The sequence below is a fragment of the Phyllobates terribilis genome, unplaced genomic scaffold, assembly GCF_046119375.1.
Source record: "Phyllobates terribilis strain yellow unplaced genomic scaffold, ASM4611937v1 Scaffold_7__3_contigs__length_470593459, whole genome shotgun sequence".
NCBI lineage: Eukaryota > Metazoa > Chordata > Amphibia > Anura > Dendrobatidae > Phyllobates > Phyllobates terribilis.
This window is the reverse complement of record NW_027362767.1, coordinates 251061156-251082176: the sequence shown is the minus strand read 5'-3', so window position 1 is coordinate 251082176 and position 21021 is coordinate 251061156. Positions and strand designations below refer to the sequence as shown.

The window sequence follows — 21021 nt, the reverse complement described above, 5'->3', positions numbered from 1 at the left end:
CGTGACAGCGGAGCCTCCGGGCAGGCAAGCAGGCAGGTAGCGGAGAAGCGCTCCCAGGTGAGCGGGCAAGAGTCTGGAGTAGCTGGTGGTCACAGCACGTGACAGCGGAGCCTCCGGGCAGGTAAGCAGGCAGGTAGCGGAGAAGCGCTCCCAGGTGAGCGGGCAAGAGTCTGGAGTAGCTGGTGGTCACAGCACGTGACAGCGGAGCCTCCGGGCTGGCAAGCAGGCAGGTAACGGAGAAGCGCTCCCAGGTGAGCGGGCAAGCTGGTCCATAGACAGACTGACCGGAGTTGTAAGGCAGACCGTCGGACCTCAGGCAAGCAGGCAGGTAGCTGAGGTGCGCTCCCAGGTGAGCGGGCAGGCTGGTCCTTAGACAGACTGACAGGAGTAGTAAGGCAGACCGTCGGACCTCAGACTAGCAGACAGGTAGCAAGTAATCAGGCAGGAATCTGACAGGTAACTGGCAGGTAACTGGCAACGGGACCTGAGGGCTGAAGCACAGGTGAGACACAGGTGCAAACAACATTGCTCGGGCACCTCCATTTTGGAGGAGGTGCCTTATATATGATGAAGTCCTCCGGCCATTGGCCGGGGACTCCTTAGGACGGCGCGCGCGGCCCCTTTAAGAGGAGGGGAGCGCGCGCGCGCGCGCCCTAAGCACAGGGGCCGGGAAGGAGCGCGCGCTGAGAGCAGAGCGGGAGGAGGACGCCGGGAAGGAGCGCGCGCTGACAGCAGAGCGGGAGAGGGACGCCGGGCACGGGGCAGAGCGGTGAGGGGAGCAGCGTCCCTGCCTAGCAGAGGGCAGGGACGCCGGCACTACACCCATGTCCTGGATACGTCTGTGTGTGGTGGCTCTTGAAGCAATGACTCCAGCAGCAGTCCGCTCCTTGTGAATCTCCCCCAAATTTTTGAATGGCCTTTTCTTAACAATCCTTTCAAGGCTGCGGTTATCCCGGTTGCTTGAGCTCCTTTTACTACCACACTTTTTCCTTCCACACAACTTTCCATTAATATGCTTGGATACAGCACTCTGTGAACAGGCAGCTTCTTTAGCAATGACCTTTTGTGGCTTACCCTCCTTGTGGAGTGTGTCAATGACTGCCTTCTGGACTTCTGTCAAGTCAGCAGTCTTCCCCAAGATTGCGGAGCCTACTGAAACAGACTAAGGGACCTTTTTAAAACACATTGGAAGCCTTTGCACATGTTTTTTGTTAATTATTCAAATTTACTGAGATAATGACTTTTGTGTTTTCATTGGCTGTAAGCCATAATCATCAACATTAACAGAAATAAACACTTGAAATAGATCACTCTGTGTGTAATGACTCTATATAATATATGAGCTTCACTTTTTGCATTGAAAAACTGAAATAAATTAACTTTTTGATGATATTCTAATTTAATGAGATGCACCTGTATGTGTGGGGGAGGGGGAACTTGGCTATGCATACTATGTGTGGGGGAGGGGGAACCTGGCTATGCATACTATGTGGTGGAGGGGGATTTGGCTATGCATACTATGTGTGGTGGAGGGGGGACTTGGCTATGCAAACTATGTGTGGGGGAGGGGGGACTTGGCTATGCATACTATGTGTGTGGGAGGGGGAACTTGACTATGCATACTATGTGTGTGGGAGGGGGAACTTGACTATGCATACTATGTGTGTGGGAGGGGGAACTTGGCTATGCATACTATGTGTGGGGGAGGGGGAACTTGGCTATGCATACTATGTGTGGCGGAGGGGGAACTTGACTATGCATACTATGTGTGTGGGAGGGGGAACTTGGCTATGCATACTATGTGGGGGTGGGGGACTTCGCTTTCATACTATGTGTGGTGGAGGGGGACTTGGCTATACATACTATGTGTGGGGGAGGGGGGACTTGGCTAGGCAAACTATGAGTGGGGGAACTTGGCTATGCACACTATGTGTGAGGGGACTTGGCTATATGTGCAATGTGTGGTGGAGGGCAGACTTGGTAATATATACAGTTGAAACCAGAAGTTTACATACACTATATAAAAAGACACATCTGCATGTTTTTCTCAATATCTAACATGAAATCAGAATAAACCTTTCCTGTTTTAGGTCAATTAGGATTATCATATTTTTTAATATTTGCCAAATGCCAGAATAATGAGAGAGAGAGAATGTTTTAAGGCATTTTTATTACTTACTGCAAAGTCAAAAGTTTACATACACTAAGATTACTAATCCTTTAAACAATCCTGGACTGCCCATATGATGATGTCACGTGTTTAGAAGCTTCTGATAGTTTTTTTTTTGCAAAATATGAGTTAATTAGAGACACACTTGTGGATGTATTTTAATGCACACCTGGAACACACTGCTTCTTTGTGTAGCATCATGGGAAAATCTAAAGAAATCAGCAAAGATATCAGGCAGAGAATTGTGGGCTTGCACAAGTCTGGCTCATCTTTGGGGACAATTTCAAGATCCCTGAAGGTGCCTCGTTCATCTGTACAAACAATTATACCCAAGTACAAACAAGATGAGAATGTCCAGCCATCATACCGCTCAAGAAGGAGACGGGTTCTGTGTCCCAGAGATGAACGTGCTTTGGTCCGACTTGTGCATATCAACCCAAGGACAAAAGCAAAAGACCTTGTGAAGATGATGGCGGAAGCTGGTAAGATTGTGTCAATATCCACAGTGAAACGAGTACTGTATCAACATGAGCTGAAAGGCCACTCTGCCAGGAAGAAGCCATTACTCCAAAAGAAACATAAAAAAGCCAGATTAATTTTTGCAAATGCACACAGGAACAAAGACCTTAACTTTTGGAGACATGTCCTGTGGTCTGATGAAGCTAAAATTGAACTTTTGGGGCATAATGACCATTGTTACATTTGGATGAAAAAGGGAGAAGCTTGGAAGCCTAAGAACACCATCCCAACTGTGAAACACGGGGATGGCAGCATCATGTTGTGGGGTTGTTTTGCTGCAGCAGGGACTGGTGCACTTCACAAAATAGATAGCATCATGAGAAAAGAAGATTATGTGGCAATACTGGAGCATCATCTCAAGACATCAGCCAGGAAGTTAAAGCTTGGGTGGAAATGGGTCTTCCAAATGGACAATGACACGAAGCATACTGCCAAAATGGTAACAAAGTGGCTTAAGGATAACAAAGTCAATGTTTTGGAGTGGCCATCACAAAGCCCTGATCTCAATCCTATTGAAAATTTATGGGCAAAGCTGAAAAAACAGGTGCGAGCAAGATGACCTAGAGTTACACCAGTTTTGTCAGGGGGAATGGGCCCAAATTCCAACCAAATATTGTGAGAAGCTTGTGGAAGGGTATCCCAAATGTGTGACCCAAGTCATTCAGTTTAATGGCAATGGTACCAAGTACTAATGAAATGTATGGAAACTTTTGACTTTGCAGTCAGTAATAAAAATGTCTTAAAACATTCTCTCTCTCTCTTTTATGATATTGAGAAAAACCATGCATGTGTGTCTTTTTATATAGTGTATGTAAACTTCTGGTTTCAACTGTATTATGTGTGGGGAGTGGGTATTAGCTATATATGCCATTTGCGCAGCAAGGGGGTCTTGATGTGTATGTTATGTGTGGGGGAGGGGGAATTGGCTGTATGTGGTATGTGTGGGGCAGGAGTATGCCCTATGAATTGATTTTTTGGGAGTAGCTTTAGGCTACTTTCCTACAATGAGATTTTGGTGCGTTTTTGATGTTGCAGAATTTCTGCCCCATTTCTGTGCCTAATATTTAAATTAGGTTGCTTGCGGGTTTTTTATTGCGTTTTTCTGTGGGTTTCTTTTTTAACATGAGTTTTAATCTCGTTTTCTAAGCTGCGTTTTTTGTCTCTGTTTGGTGTGTCATTCATTAAATAAAAGGTGCTTGGTTTTTTGCTTTGACAAAAATTTATTGCTGTACTTAGGTGCAGATTACATGTGTTTTTGATACATTATTTATGATAGAAAATGATGTAAACAGCCAGATCTATATGAATAAGCACAATGTTCACAACGTACCCATTAATCCCTGAGTCACATCGCGGCACCACAACCCCAAACTGTTTGAAATGTTGCAAAGATTTTTGTGCCTTTGGCATTTTTTACACCAGCCCCGGATAGGTTTGCCAACATTTCAAAAGGAGAGCAGAGCTTCATGGGAAGGGTACGTGTGCAAGAAATTCAGCATGATTCACGCCATAAAAGTGGTGTAAATACAACAGAAATGTTGTGTTTGCTGAAAATGTTCATTAAGAGGCACATGAGGCTGTATTGTGCCTCATGTATATGTGCATGACGCTTGAGTGTGAACAGGTACAATTTACATGTAAAGTAGCAGTAGGGTGGGACCCATTCCACCTGTGGGCCCTAGGCACTCCAGTCCGACACTGGACATGTTACTGATCTGCAAATGATTGCAAAATGGAAACAAATGTATCAAAACCTCTCAATTTATTCAGTCTGGAGTCTAAGCGCCACGTGCAGAAATCCCTTCACTTACAGCCTCGGCTTCTATCAATGGGGTTATTAATGGGCACCTTAAGGTTCTCATTAAGTGAAGGTGAAGGTTCTCCACGCTGAATGCACTCAAGAAGCAAATCATCAAGATCCGCTGCTGGCAGCTCCTGTCTAATCACTGACCAATGACGTCCCAGATGTGCTCGATGGGAGACGAGTTCGGAGACTATGTCCCTCTTTGACACCAGTGGCAGACGTGATGACAACAACAACCATTAATTTTTATGCTGTTCTTGCCTTTTTCCTTACAGAACACTAGATAACAAGAAGATGTTCTTAGCCGCCTTTTCCGCTGTTCTTGGTAACTTCTCCTTTGGCTATGGCCTGGTTTACCCCTCACCTGTGCTGCCAGTTCTGGAAGAAGATACTGATCCAGTCTTGCACATTACAGATGCTGAAAAGTCATGGTTCGGGGTACACATCTTTTCTCTTTTTGTATCTTTCAATAAATTCTGTGTGGTATTACAGCTTGGCTACATTGAAGTAAATATGACTAATACCACACAACAACCTGTGAGCAGCTTTGGCACTGTTATTAGAAGAAAGCAGCCATGCTTTTCTAATCCTGAATAATGCTTATAAATTTCACTTCTTTTTTCCCCGGACAGTCCGTCTTTGCTCTCGGCTGCTGTCTCGGAGCAATAAGCTCGAGGTTCCTGAATAACCGACTGGGACGTAAACTGAGTATCATGTTTTCGGCTTTTCCTGCAGCGGTGGGCTTCCTGCTCATGGGCAGTGCACCTACATGTCTCAATGTTACTTTTGGGCAGGATTCTAACGGGACTGGCCGGAGGACTGACATCATCTATACCGGTAAGACTTGTCACTAGTTTTTGATTGGTTAAAGAAGTTCTTCAAAATTCACTGATGTCAAGGAAAATTTCCAAAACAGTAGAAGGCACTCGGCTTCCTCCGGCAGTCCCATACACAATAAACAGAGCAAAGATTTAGCATGCGCTACTCTGAGATAACAGGGGATACAGATGATAACATACTGTTTGGGGAAAACCCTTTTTATTGGGTTTTCCAAGCTTAGGGTACAAGTCTGCATTCACTCTATGTGACTGCAGACTTGTAAATCCTCACAGTGCGCACAGTGCTTGCTGTCAGGATTCTCCAGTGCCAGCGCTGGGATCAGCGAGTACATGACTGGTAGTATGCAATTTGCATATTTCCAACCACATTTCAACTAGACGGATCCAGCTTCACTCAATTCACGTCTAGTTGGCATGTGACCACATGTATGCAAATAACATACTTGGGATCACTTGCCCGCCCAGCACCAGAGAATCCTGACAATGTGGACTGTGCGCAATGTGAGGATTCACAAGTCTGCAGTCCCATAGAGTCAGGGCCGGCGTCAGCACCCGGCGCACCCGGGGAAATTCCGGGGCCCTGAGCAGGCAGAGGGGCCCACTGGCGGTCGCGCACCCCGCTGGGCTATGGGCGGAGGAGAGCGGTGTCAGCGCCCGCCCTTCTCCGCCGCTTGCTCAGGGCCCCGGCAGCTGGATACTTACCTCTCCCCGTGCCTCCGCAGATCAGCTGTCTTCCTGCTCTGCGCTCCCTGTGACGTGTCAGGTCAGAGGGCGCGGTGACGCCTTTACACCGCGCCCTCCCCTGAGCCGTCACAGGGAGCGCTGAGCGGGAAGACGCCGACAACGCTGGAGTTCGGACCCGAGCAGCGGGCAGCGGACAGCGGGCAGCGGGCTGCAGGTAGCAGGTGAGGAGAAGGGAGGTGAGTATTTGATTTATTTTTTTTTAATGTATGGAGGCATGGGGCAGTATAAAGAGAAGGGGGGGGGCATCCTGCATGGGGCATTATAAAGAGAGGGGGGTGACATCCTGAATGGGGCATTATAAAGAGAGGGGGGGGACATCCTGCATGGGGCATTATAAAGAGGGGTGACAGCCTGCATGGGGCATTATAAGGTGGGGAACAGCCTGCATGGGGCATTATAAAGAGGGGGGGGACATCCTGCATGGGTCATTATAAAGAGGAGGGGTGACAGCCTGCATGGGGCATTATAAGGTGGGGAACAACCTGCATGGGGCATTATAAAGGGGGGGCAGCCTGTATAGGGCATTATGTGGGGGGTAACAGCCTGCATGGAGCATTAAAAGGGGGAGGGCTGTATGGGGCATTATGTGGGGGGGAACAGCCTGCATGGGGCATTATAAGGGGGGGGCAGCCTGTATGGGGCATTAAGTGGGGGGTAACAGCCTGCATGGAGCATTAAAAGGGGGGGGCCTGTATGGGGCATTATGTGGGGGGTAACAGCCTGCATGGAGCATTATAAGGGGGGGACAGCCTGTATGGGGCATTATGTGGGGGGTAACAGCCTGCATGCAGCATTATATGGGGGCCAGTATCCTGTATGGAGCGTTATAAGGGGACCGGTATCCTGTATGGAGCGTTATATGGGGGCCAGTATCCTGGATGGAGCATTATATGGGGGCCAGTATCCTGTATGGAGCTTTATAAGGGGACCAGTATCCTGTATGGAGCGTTATATGGGGGCCAGTATTCCGTATGGAGCCTTATATGGGGGCCAGTATTCCGTATGGAGCCTTATATGGGGGCCAGTATTCCGTATGGAGCCTTATATGGAGGCCAGTATTCCGTATGGAGCCTTATATGGGGGCCAGTATTCCGTATGGGGGCCAGTATTTAGTATGGAGCCTTATATGGGGGCCAGTATTCCATATGGAGCCTTATATGGGGGCTAGTATTCCATATGGAGCCTTATATGGGGGCCAGTATTCCGTATGGAGCCTTATATGGGGGCCAGTATTCCGTATGGAGCCTTATATGGGGGCCAGTATTCCGTATGGAGCCTTATATGGGGGCCAGTATTCCGTATGGAGCCTTATATGGGGGCCAGTATTCCGTATGGAGCCTTATATGGGGGCCAGTATTCCGTATGGAGCCTTATATGGGGGCCAGTATTCCGCATGGAGCCTTATATGGGGGTCAGTATTCCGCATGGAGCCTTTTATGGGGGTCAGTATTCCGTATGGGGCCTTATATGGGAGCCAGTATTCCGTATGAAGCGTTATATGGGAGCCAGTATTCCGTATGGAGCCTTATATGGGGGCCAGTATACTGTGTGGAGCGATTCACCGGTTTCTGAGCTATTGTGGAATTTACAATAGATATCACTCATGTAATGTAAGAAGTGAAATCTTTGCATTGTAGTATATATATATATATATATATATATATATATATATATATATATATTTCTCCGCCGTATCTGTGCATCATGAATCGTGGTATGTGTTAAAGGGGCCCACTGAGACTCTTTCGCCCGGGGCCCAGAAAAACCTGGAGCCGGCCCTGCATAGAGTGACAGCAGACCTGTACCCCAAGCCTGGACAAACCCTTTAATGAAGAAAAATCTTATTAGTAATGCAGGCACTTTTGCCTTTCTCATGCCCTCGGCCATAGGACAGATCTAACATCTATCTTTTGACTTCTTTGCCACTTTGGATACAGTGATACATAGTTGTCAGACAGCACGCCCATAGCATCTGCTCTATCTTTGATTAAGGAACAAGATGGTGTAAAATTCTGGTTTCGGTGCCTAAAAAGTGGAGAAAACCAAGCTTCCTCAACATTTATTCTGTGTCTGCCTCTTATAGCATTGTCTTATGGAATTCTAATCATGAAGCAGGGGGCTCAGGATAAGCAGCTCCAATCATAACACTTCTATATGTGATGTTTTGCGTCTTCCAGGTTTATATATCAGAGATTTCTCATGCTGCCATGCGGGGGAGAATTAGGGCATGTCCACAGCTGATGTCTGTACTTGGAGCTCTGGCTCTCTATGCCTTGGGTAGGCCTAATTTCTATATATCTAATAGCTGGTCGATGATATACAAGTGCTTCTCACAAAATTAGAATTTCATCAAAAAGTTAATTTATTTCAGTTGTTCAATTCAAAAAGTGAAACTCATATATTATACAGAGTCATTACAAACAGAGTGATCTATTTCAAGTGTTTATTTCTGTTAATTTTAATGCCATGAGGCAGGGTAGTCAAACGTTCAGGGGTCAGATACCAAGAGAGCACGTAGTGAACTAAAGGGGAAAGACAAAGGTGAAGTCAGGTCACAGTCCGAGGTCAGAATACCAGAAAGATAGTGGATCATAGCAAAGGGGCTAGGCAAACGGATGGTCAGAACGAGGTTCAAGGTCAGGCAGAAATAGATCAACAAACAGAGCACAGGATTACAAGGCACACAAACACTACCGAGCAAATGCTACGACTGACAGAGATCTGGGACTGACAGCTTAGCTAAGTAGCTGGATAATCACTTAGAATAGGGAACACCTGAAGGAACTCAGCACCTCCCAGTGTCAGATTGGGACGGCTGAGCTGTCAATCAAAATACCAACAGCTCAGTACGCCCCTGCACTAGATTGGTCGGCTGAACTATCAGACACGATGTCCAAAACACACTGAGTGGAGGAATTGTGACAGAACCTTCATTATTTACAAGTCAGTCTTAGTCATGGGATTGTTTCATTATGATTGATAACGGCATCATGTATCTTTATTTAACCCTCTGTTCTCTCTATCTCATCCTCCAAGGGCTCATCCTGCCATGGCGCTGGCTGGCAATAGCTGGTGAGGTGCCCGTATTTTTGATGCTTTTCCTCCTCTGCTTTATGCCTGACTCCCCCCGTTTCCTAATATCCGGGGTCCCAACACGGCATACAGGGGGGAGTTCCAAAGGATTAAAGAGAGCGTCCTGAAAGCGGTAAGGCTCCAGTGGGAGTTGTAATCCTCCAGTGGATGGATGCTGGGAGTAGTGATTGAGATGATTGTGGAAATGTATCTTTCTATCTTTTCAGAGCAGTTCTCTCACCTGGAGCGAGCTCTCCGACCCATACTACTACAAGCCCATCCTCATCTCCGTATTCATGAGGTGTCTGCAGCAATTATCCGGAATTAGCCTAATACTCACCTACCTGGAGCCCATCTTTAACAAGACCAAAGTCATTCTGGTGAGGACTATTGTGCCTTAGAGTTTCCCAATTACCAACGTCCCCAGTGCCATCCATTACCCTGCAGTTCTTACCACTGCTGTTGTAGTGACTTTTCCAGCCATATGTGAAATACTGCCATACAATGCCTAAGTAATACCTCCATACAGTACTCAAAAATTATACTACCATATAGTATGAAGCTGCCATACATTGCCAATATAATAGACACATTCAGGGTTCCTTTAACCTGGGATCAATCAAGATGATTAGTGAGTCTCAGATATCAGGGATATCCTATGGACTATCACAAATGAAGATTTTGGGTTCTTACCGTAAAATCTCTTTCTCGAAGCCTTCATTGGGAGACACAGGAAACCATGGGTGTGTGCTGCTGCCACTAAGAGGCTGACACTAGGCAATAAAAAAGTTAGCTAATCCTCAGTGATACACACCCACCAACCGGAGCCAAGCCGATCAGTTAGTGTGAAAGAAGCAACCTAAAATAGAATACAGACTGGCCCAACAGAGGCATTTAGAAAGGGTGGGTGCTGTCCCACCCAATGAAGGCTCGGAGAAATAGATTTTACGGTAAGAACCCCAAATCTTCATTTCTCTATTGCTTCATTGGGGGACACAGCAAACCATGGGATTTCCCAAAGCAGTCCCCAAGGGTGGGACGACAAACAAGGACTAGTCAAAAATACGAGCAGAGGCGAGAATCTCAGGTCTGAGACTGGCCACTGTAATATGCAAAACATTTCTGCCCAGACCCGAAAATGCCAAGGAGGCGGAAGAAAATGAGTATTCTGTAAAACATGGAAAAGGAAATAACAGATAACTGAGAAACAGCTTAGAGAACTGCCATAGAGCCTTGATGATGAATGGTGCAGGAAGCCCTAGGCCCAGATGAAGAGAGCAGGAAGACAGTGGTGGAGCTCTGTCCCTTGCCAGTAGACATCCAGAATTGGAGGGCGGATCCAGACTAGAAGACCATTATGATGACTCTCCAGATGCAAACAGGGAATCTGAGCATCTGAAGAAACGGTTCTTGACAGATGGAGCGCTGAGATGCACTCTGAACAGTTACAATATATCCAAGAGACTGATCAGAAGATGAGAAGGAAGAGAACTGAGCGAGAGAATGTGTAACATACCTGGCGGCGTCCTTGCATGGTGGTCCATCTCCCACTGTGCAAGAGGGCGCACTTGATCTCCTGTCCAGAATGTCTCTCTGGCTTCCCTCCATGCTGTCTGTTTGTGTCTGTTTCTGCTGCTTAAGGGCGGCGCCCGATCACTTCCTGCCTTTTGTACCTGCTGTGGGTCACACCCCTTGTGCGTCCTCAGCCTATTGCTGTCTGTCACTTGGTATATAGCTCAGCAGCTCCCTTCTATCCCTGCCTGAGCATAAGTGTTTTCCTTCAGTGTGTGCTTGCACTCTGAAGGTGCCAGGTCCCGTCTTTGTTTCCTTGTCTGCCTTTCCTGGAGGCTGTATTTCCAGGCCTGTCTGAACTTAGTCCTGTATGTCTCCTGCTTTGCGGTATTAGTTCCCGTGTCTGAACTAAGTCCTGTATTTCTCCTGCTTTGCGGTATTAGTTCCCGTGTCTGAACTAAGTCCTGTATGTCTCCTGCTTTTTGTATCAGTTCCCGTGTCTGAACTGAGTCCTGTATGTCTCCTGCTTTTTGTATCAGTTCCCGTGTCTGAACTGAGTCCTGTATGTCTCCTGCTTTGCGGTATCAGCTCCCGTGTCTGAACTGTGTCCTGTATGTCTCCTGCTTTGCGGTATTAGTTCCCGTGTCTGAACTAAGTCCTGTATGTCTCCTGCTTTGCGGTATTAGTTCCCGTGTCTGAACTGAGTCCTTTCTGTGTTCTCTTGTCTGTCCTGTCTGAACACGCTCCTTGCCTGTTCGTTCCGCCTTCTAGTGGCCGATTTCCTAGACCCGCTCCTGTTTCTGGTCTGTCCTGTCTGAACACGCTCCTTGCCTGTTCGTTCCGCCTCTCTGGGGGCCGTATTCCCAGACCCGCTCCTGTATCCCGCTGCAGTGTCGGTCTCCTCCGTACACTCAGTTCCAGTCTGAACTCTCTCCTGTCCTTTACCTGTTTTGCCTCTATGTCCGTTCCCTTCCTTTTTCTGCAGAGTCTGAACTCGTACCTAACTCCTGCTTGTTGCTTCTGCAAGTACTGTGTGAGTATCTGGCTCTGTCTTTCCCTTCCTGTCTGTTCCGTGTGAACAGAGCCCTGTCCTCCCTGCTCAGCCTTGTCTGCACTCTAGCTGTGCTTGCCTGTAACCCTCTGCCTGTATTGTTCCTGAGTCCCGGTGTGTACTGGGTCCTATCCCGCCTGTGTTCCTACCTGCTAGTGCCTCCCTGTCTGCACTCTAGCTGTGCTTGCCTTTACCCCCCTGCCTGCATACCCGCCTGCCTGCATACCAGTCGTGCCTGCCTATACCCTCCAGTCTGTGTGCCAGCCTACCAGCCTGTTCCTGTATTTCCCTGTGTGGGTCAACAGCCGTGTCCGGGGTCTGTCCTGGAGTAGCACCTGGTCCCTCTGCTCGGTTCCTCCTTGGTGCACTGGCGTCGTATGCCGTCGTGCGACCCTGGTCGGATCGGGTGAATACTTAGTCACGCCCCTCCAGGCATTCACTCTCCGGCACGGTCCAGTGGAATCACTACCAATCACACGCACACGCCGCTTAGCCCGGGCGTGTGCATAACAGCATGCTCAGGCCATGGTTCCCGTTGAGCCCCACGGCCTTCGCTCTTTGAGAAGTTTTTCCAGCGAATACATGCATTAAAATAAATAAATAAATTTTTTTCCCCCTTTAGCTGAGTTCCAGGCGAATTACGCACCCGTCCAGATGGATCTATCAGCTCTCGTTCCTGCGGATCCGCCACGTTACTATGGGGATCCAAGACAGTGTCGTGCATTTGTGGAGCAATGCATGCTACACTTTAAGGCCTACCCTCTCTATTTTCCTTCCGATTGGGCTAAAGTGGCCTTTATGATTGACTACCTAGCGGGTGATGCCTTGAAATGGGTCACCCCCCTATGGGAAGCATGGGATCCTGTCATCCTTGACCTGCAGGCCTTCCTGGTGGCCTTTCGTATGGTCTTCGAGGACCCTAACTCTGAAGCCCCTGCTGAAGCTTCACTTCCCAATATCCCGGAGCAGCCCCGACGGGTAATGTGTGTGGGTAGCGCAATAGTCCTCCAGCCCAATGAGACTACTGCCCACCCAGAATCCTCACAGGGTGACTACGCTTTCCGGAATACTTCTCTCAACCTCAAGAGGCAGTCCAGACGTGCTAGACTTAGAGGCAAGCCGTCACGCCAGGGTCTGTCCTCCCTGAGACCTCCTGACCCCAACCTTGAAGTCCCTACTGAAGCTTCATCTCCCTGTATCCCGGAGAAACCCCAATGGGTAATGTGCGTGGGTAGTGCACCAGTTCTCCTGGCTGAAGAGACTTCTGCCCATCCAGACTCCACACAGGAGAACTTCCTGCACCCGGCATCAGATGCTTCTCTCTCTTTAACCGGTGTGCATGTCCAAGGATGCTCCAAAGCTGTGGTTACCTCAGAGTCTGTGCACCTCTACTACCTGGCGGAGGATCCCCTGTTGCCTCCTGAACCCTCCGGGATACCACTCGATGACAAATGGAGAGAGACTTCTCTACACCCGGTACACAATACTTTGTCCGCTTCGTCCTGTGAGCCTGACAATGGGTACCCCAAAGTGGTAGTTACCTCCGAGTCTCTACACCCCTCCGACCAGGCGGAGGATCTCCAGTTGTCTCCTGAACCCTTCGGGGTGCTACCTGGTAGCGAAAGGACAGAGACTCTCCTATACTCTGTACCTGATACCTCGCTCGCTTCGTCCAGTGAGTCCAACCTAGTGTACTCCGAAGCAGAGGTTACTCCTGAGTCTCTACACCCCTCCGACCAGGCAGAGGACCTCCAGTTGTGTTCAGAATCCTTCGGGGTGCCACCTGGTGGTGAATGGACAGAGACTTTCCTATACTCTGTACCTGATACCTCGCTCGCTTCGTCCAGTGAGTCCAACCTAGTGTACTCCGAAGCAGAGGTTACTCCTGAGTCTCTACACCCCTCCGACCAGGCGGAGGACCTCCAGTTGTGTTCAGAATCCTTCGGGGTGCCACCTGGTGGTGAATGGACAGAGACTTTCCTATATCCTGTACCTGATACCTCGCTCGCTTCGTCCAGTGAGTCCGACCTAGTGTACTCCGAAGCAGAGGTTACTCCCGAGTCTCTACACCCCTCCGACCAGGCGGAGGACCTCCAGTTGTGTTCAGAACCCTTCGGGGTGCCACCTGGTGGTGAATGGACAGAGACTTTCCTATACTCGGTACCCGATACCTCGCCTGCTTCCTCCAGTGAGTCTGACCTAGTGTACTCTGAAGCAGTTGTTTTCTCTGAGCCTCTGCACTCTTCTGACCCTGCGGAGGACCTCCAGTTGTTTCCTGAATCCTCCGGGATACCACCAGATAACAAAGAGACAGTGACTTTTCCTCATTATGTACCTGATAACCCGTCTATTTTTTCCTGTGAGCTTGACAAGATGTACCTCGAAGCAGAGATTACCCTCAAGTCTCTGTCCCCCTCCAACCCAGTGAACGACTGGTCCTCGAATTCCCTGCGGAAGATTCTGGCAGGCCTGAAGAAGAGGGGGCGTAAGGGGGGAGGTACTGTAACATACCTGGCGGCGTCCTTGCATGGTGGTCCATCTCCCACTGTGCAAGAGGGCGCACTTGATCTCCTGTCCAGAATGTCTCTCTGGCTTCCCTCCATGCTGTCTGTTTGTGTCTGTTTCTGCTGCTTAAGGGCGGCGCCCGATCACTTCCTGCCTTTTGTACCTGCTGTGGGTCACACCCCTTGTGCGTCCTCAGCCTATTGCTGTCTGTCACTTGGTATATAGCTCAGCAGCTCCCTTCTATCCCTGCCTGAGCATAAGTGTTTTCCTTCAGTGTGTGCTTGCACTCTGAAGGTGCCAGGTCCCGTCTTTGTTTCCTTGTCTGCCTTTCCTGGAGGCTGTATTTCCAGGCCTGTCTGAACTTAGTCCTGTATGTCTCCTGCTTTGCGGTATTAGTTCCCGTGTCTGAACTAAGTCCTGTATTTCTCCTGCTTTGCGGTATTAGTTCCCGTGTCTGAACTAAGTCCTGTATGTCTCCTGCTTTTTGTATCAGTTCCCGTGTCTGAACTGAGTCCTGTATGTCTCCTGCTTTTTGTATCAGTTCCCGTGTCTGAACTGAGTCCTGTATGTCTCCTGCTTTGCGGTATCAGCTCCCGTGTCTGAACTGTGTCCTGTATGTCTCCTGCTTTGCGGTATTAGTTCCCGTGTCTGAACTAAGTCCTGTATGTCTCCTGCTTTGCGGTATTAGTTCCCGTGTCTGAACTGAGTCCTTTCTGTGTTCTCTTGTCTGTCCTGTCTGAACACGCTCCTTGCCTGTTCGTTCCGCCTTCTAGTGGCCGATTTCCTAGACCCGCTCCTGTTTCTGGTCTGTCCTGTCTGAACACGCTCCTTGCCTGTTCGTTCCGCCTCTCTGGGGGCCGTATTCCCAGACCCGCTCCTGTATCCCGCTGCAGTGTCGGTCTCCTCCGTACACTCAGTTCCAGTCTGAACTCTCTCCTGTCCTTTACCTGTTTTGCCTCTATGTCCGTTCCCTTCCTTTTTCTGCAGAGTCTGAACTCGTACCTAACTCCTGCTTGTTGCTTCTGCAAGTACTGTGTGAGTATCTGGCTCTGTCTTTCCCTTCCTGTCTGTTCCGTGTGAACAGAGCCCTGTCCTCCCTGCTCAGCCTTGTCTGCACTCTAGCTGTGCTTGCCTGTAACCCTCTGCCTGTATTGTTCCTGAGTCCCGGTGTGTACTGGGTCCTATCCCGCCTGTGTTCCTACCTGCTAGTGCCTCCCTGTCTGCACTCTAGCTGTGCTTGCCTTTACCCCCCTGCCTGCATACCCGCCTGCCTGCATACCAGTCGTGCCTGCCTATACCCTCCAGTCTGTGTGCCAGCCTACCAGCCTGTTCCTGTATTTCCCTGTGTGGGTCAACAGCCGTGTCCGGGGTCTGTCCTGGAGTAGCACCTGGTCCCTCTGCTCGGTTCCTCCTTGGTGCACTGGCGTCGTATGCCGTCGTGCGACCCTGGTCGGATCGGGTGAATACTTAGTCACGCCCCTCCAGGCATTCACTCTCCGGCACGGTCCAGTGGAATCACTACCAATCACACGCACACGCCGCTTAGCCCGGGCGTGTGCATAACAGCATGCCATCTCCCACAATGAAGAGAGAGAATCGAACACAGAACCACCATGACCAAAGAGGCCAGGAAGGGAGGGCGACAGTACGGGAGTGGAGAGATCGTTACCAAAAGAACTTTCCAGGAAACAAGGAAGGATGACTAAAAAGGATACAAAGAAATCTACTTAGATACTAATAAAGACGTGATTGGAGGAAAACGGAGCTTGGATGCTGCGTTTCACGAGCAGGCCGTGAAACTGAAACAGTCAAATCGTAATAGCGAAGGTGATGGAATTGGGAAACCGATATAGAAATTTCCAAGAGGAGATTGTAAGAAAGTACACTACCCCCAGTCTAGAAGAGGGCGGAAGGAAGGGGGAGGTTTTGAGTCCACGTGACTGCGAAAGTGTTGGCGAACAATCACTGAGTGATGAAATCTGGAAGTGGACTGAAAAACCTCGTAGAGCACCCTGGATCTCTTTGGAATGATACAGGGTATGTTCCGCCATAAACGACTATGGACAAGAGCCGTCTGATGAAACAAGCCAGAGAACCATATGATGAGACAACCCTTCTCCTGTCGAAGGCCTCTTGCAGGTTAGGAAGTCGGTAGAACGTAGCTTACTGTGGACAAATCAGCAGACATTGTTCAGTCCATGACCAGATACCTCCGTAAAGGTTGACAAGTATAGCGTTGACCAGGATAGTGTTCCACCTTGGGAGGAAAGAGAATCCTGGGTTCCGCCATGGAAGGAAAAGAGAAAAACTACCACTCTAGGTTCTAGATGAAGAAGGGAAGGAGGCATAATTAACATATGGGCGATCCTGAGATGTGTGATACTAGACTAAAGTTTCTAGCTGAGTAAAAAGGAGACGGCCGTCATCACAAACTTTCTTCGGTCTGGAAGGATCTTTTGCAAAGAATGGGTAGAACACCGCCACTGGGCCAAGAATAAGAGTATGCTCAGATGAGAGAGAAACGGAAGGAAAGCCAGAGTGATTGAGCTTCAAGAAGAAGAGTAGAGAACCCTTTTGTAGGGCGAGGAAAGTGTAAAGAATTTCCTCACATGTAGAAAAAGAGAAGCCCTGTTGTCACGCAAGGTGAGGGAAAGACTAACTGCAACACGAAGGGAAGAGGGAGAGGAAGCCCCAACTCTAGGGAAAGGGGGAGTGGAAACCCCTAGGTAGATCTAATATCACCCTGCCTACCCTATCATCCCTATACAGGTTCCACAGCTATCGCCGAGAAGGAACCTAAGCCCTGAATGTCCCTAGAGCTTGGCCCTACATAGGGAGGGGATGGGGTGAGCTCTAATCAGGCCCCACTACAAACTAAAGACAACAAGGTACACAATCAAAAGGGATACACTTAGCTTGAGCAGATACCAGAGAGATAATGCCAACTGTCCTCAAAGGGCACCAGAGAAGAAGCTAGCCAACTGCTAGTGCTCCAAGCCTAGACAGAGGTACATAGAACTATCACAGGAGACACTCTGGAGAAACTGAGACTATTTAACTACCCAGCAAGGGTGTGTCAATCAGCAGCAGAAGGTGTAGGTCGCTGCTGGGTCCTAAAGGAAGAAGGATATAACTATACTACAGAGATGAGGGAATCAAGAAGGCGTCCGCACAGCCGACTCCAGAGCGACTGTCTGTCACACCTGACACACCCATGACAGTACTCCCCCTTCTACGAGTAGCCTCCGGACACTCAGGACCAGGTTTCTCAGGATAAGAGGTGTGGAATGAACAAACCAGCCTGGGGGCATTCACCTCTGATGCCGAAAACCACATCCTTTCCTCTGGACCATAACCCTTCCGGTGCATCAAGTACTTTAGGGAACGACGCTGGAGGCGAGAATCTACAATTCTCGAAATCTGAAACTCCAAATTACCGTCAACCGTGATTGGGAGCGGTGGCAGGGGAGAGGACTCAAGAGGCTCTACATACTTCTTGAGTAGAGACCTGTGAAAGAAATTGTGGATCTTAAGGGCCTGAGGTAGCTCAAGACGAAACGCTGCTGAGTTAATGACAGCGGTTATTTTATAGGGACCAATAAATCTAGGTGCCAGCTTCCAGGAAGGAACCTTCAACTTGATATTCCTGGTAGACAACCACACAAACTCATTCACACTTAGTCCAGACCTGGCGAGCGTTTCCTGTCAGCCATATTTTTGGATCTGTCTCGCACGATCTTTAAATTACTCAGAACACCCTGCCATACCGAGGAGAGCGATGAAGCAAAACATTTCTCCTCCGAAATTCCTGAAGCCCCTCCCCCACTAAAAGTACCGAACTGTGGATGATAAACATATGCACCAAAGAACGGTGACCTGCCAGTAGATTCTTGGCAATGATTATTAATAGCAAATTCTGCCAACGGTAAGTAAGATGCCCAATCCTCCTGGTTTTCGGAGACAAAACACCTGAGGTAGGTCTCTAAATTCTGATTAAAGCGCTTGGTCTGTCCATTCGACTGAGAATGAAAGGCAGAGGAAAAGGACAGCTGCACCCCCAGTCGAGAACAGAATGCCTTCCAGAACTTAGAAACAAACTGGATCCCCCGATCTGACACCATATCGGAGGAAACCTCGTGAAGTGAGAAAAGAAGGAATAATTGAAATTAGAACAGTCAATGAGAATCAGCTCTTGGTTAGATTGATATTGTTTCAACTCAAAGGCTAGTTAAAGGGGTTGTCAGGGACTTTAATACTGATGGACTATCCTTAGGATATGTCATCAATGTCTGATCGGTGGCAACACCCGACACCCCCGTCAATCAGCTAACAGAGCTGTGCAGCTTTGTAACCGAGCACTTCCGGCCGACATCGGGATCAGCTGATTGGCGGGGGAGATGGGTGTCGCCCCCCCACCGATCAGAAACTGATGACCTATCCTAAGGCTAGGCCATCAATGTTAAAGTCCTGGAAAAACCCTGTAATACCAATACCTGTTACTTTATTGTTGTTTTTGTTTACATACACAAATACCATGATTGTATTAAACTATTTTGTAACTGTCGTGGCAAGACGACTCGCTCGGCTCTCCCGGAGGCAAACTCAGGACACACGTTCTCAGGTTACCTTTCTGCTGGATTATTATGGCATAAACTCATGCAGGGTTCCGCAGGAAAAATAAACAAGACCCCCTTTTGGTTAAACGGGAAAACAAAACAGAATATAGCTCAGTCCATAGGTGAGCGGGTTCTGCCCGCTCTCGGTAGCACAAACTGCACAACAAAGTCCTTGTAAAAAGCTCTGCAGCTTCCACAACACTGTCTGGAGACTTTACTCTCCAGACCACACTCCAGAAAAAAAAAGGGACTGAGCTTCTACACATTGCTCAGCCACACCCTGAGGGGAGGTAGGGGGAATGGCGTCCCGCCCTCTTTGCCATTCCCACAAAACCGCACACCCTTTAACAGAGTAAACCCACCAGCATATAACATGCTGGCAGAAATAAAGTAGGTTTTAGTTCACACAGGAGAGCATCCTGAGTGACACATACCTCCCCTCACATATAAAACCAGTGACACTGTCACATATTCCCCCCCTCTGCCCAAAGCAAGTTTGGGCACCTTCTGACACCAGGCAGGTAATCCTAGAGAGGGCATCTGCATTCCTATGTAACTTCCCGGGCCTATGCTCCACATAAAAGTTAAACCATCTAGTTACCCTGGCATTTTTACCCTTCTTCTCCCTCAACCATCTTAACGGGGCATGGTCTGATACTAATCTAAACTTCCGGCCTAGTAGGTAATATTTCAGTGTATCCACGGCCCATTTTATGGCTAAACACTCTTTCTCTACTATGGTGTAGTTCTTCTCGCAGGAGGACAGCTTTCAGCTCAGATAGAGAATGGGATGTTCTTCCACATTTATCTCTTGAGAGAGTACAGCCCCTAGACCAACCTCTGAAGCGTCCGTCTGGACCACAAATTCTTTCTTAAAGTCTGGCGCGACCAGGACCGGCTGCTTGCACAGTGTTAGCTTCAACTGTTGAAAGGCGGTCTCCGTTTCTTCCATCCATTTCACCATAGTTGATTTGGTGCCTTTTAGAAGATCCGTTAGTGGCGCGGCCATCATGGCGAAATTCAGGATAAACCGCCGGTAATATCCCACCATTCCCAGGAACGCTCTCACCTGCTTCTTCGAGAGCGGTTGCGGCCAGGTCTGAATTGCCTCCACTTTCTTGATTTGCGGCTTTATTTCGCCTCTCCCAACGACATAGCCCAGGTACTTGGCCTCATCTTTTCCAATGGCACACTTTCTCGGATTTATGGTAAATCCCGCCTTCTTTAGCACCTCCAGAACAGCCTGTAGTTTATGTAGGTGACTAGTCCAGTCTGGGCTAAAGACCACAATGTCGTCAAGGTAGGCTGCGGCATTCTTCTTATGTGGGGCTAGGATCCAATCCATAGCCTTTTGGAAAGTGGCTGGGGCCCCCTGTAGTCCGAACGGCATCCGCATGTATTGAAACCATCAGGTGTTGAGAAAGCTGTCTTCTCCTTAGCCGTCTGGGACATGGGGATCTGCCAGTAGCCCTTCGTCAGGTCTAGAGTGGTGATGTACCTCGCTGGTCCAAGCCTCTCGATGAGTTTGTTGACGCGGGGCATCGGGTACGCATCACACTTGGATACCTCATTCAGCCAGCGGTAGTCATTACAAAACCTCCATTCTCCATTAGGTTTCGGCACGAGGACGATTGGGCTCGACCACCCACTCTTTGACTCCTCTTTTACCCCGAGGTCTAACATCCTCTTCACACCTCAGCCGAGATCACCTCCCAGCGTGCTTCCCGGAATCCGATACGGCTTCAGATTCACTCGTACTTGTGGTTCTGTTAGCACGTCATGCTCTAACACTTGAGTATGCCCCGGCAACTCTGAAAACAGCTCCCGTTTCCGCTGTAGTAATTCTCGACACTGTTGCTTCTGGGCCGGTGATAGAGTCTCTGCAATAGTGACCTCCTCCACCTTGCCTTCTGGTGCGGCTCCCAGGCAAGGAGTTTCCACAGGTTCCTGGTCCCCCCACGGCTTGAGCAAATTCACATGATATATTTGATGCGGCTTTCTTCGGCCAGGCTGGTGGATTTTATAATTAACCTCGCTGACTTTCTCCACCACCTCGTACTGGACCTTGCCATTTGGCGAGGAACTTGCTCTCGACGGTAGGGATTAGCACCAAAACACGGTCCCGGAGCTGGAACTGTCTTAGTCTCGCCGACCGGTTATATACCCACGCCTGGGCTTCCTGCACCTGG

The 21021-nt window shown here is 48.9% G+C and overlaps 1 pseudogene; it reads left to right on the top strand.

Moving 5' to 3' along the window:
* Nucleotides 1-21021, top strand: part of LOC141154389 (solute carrier family 2, facilitated glucose transporter member 6-like) — a 52899-nt pseudogene that overhangs the window by 20413 nt on the left and 11465 nt on the right.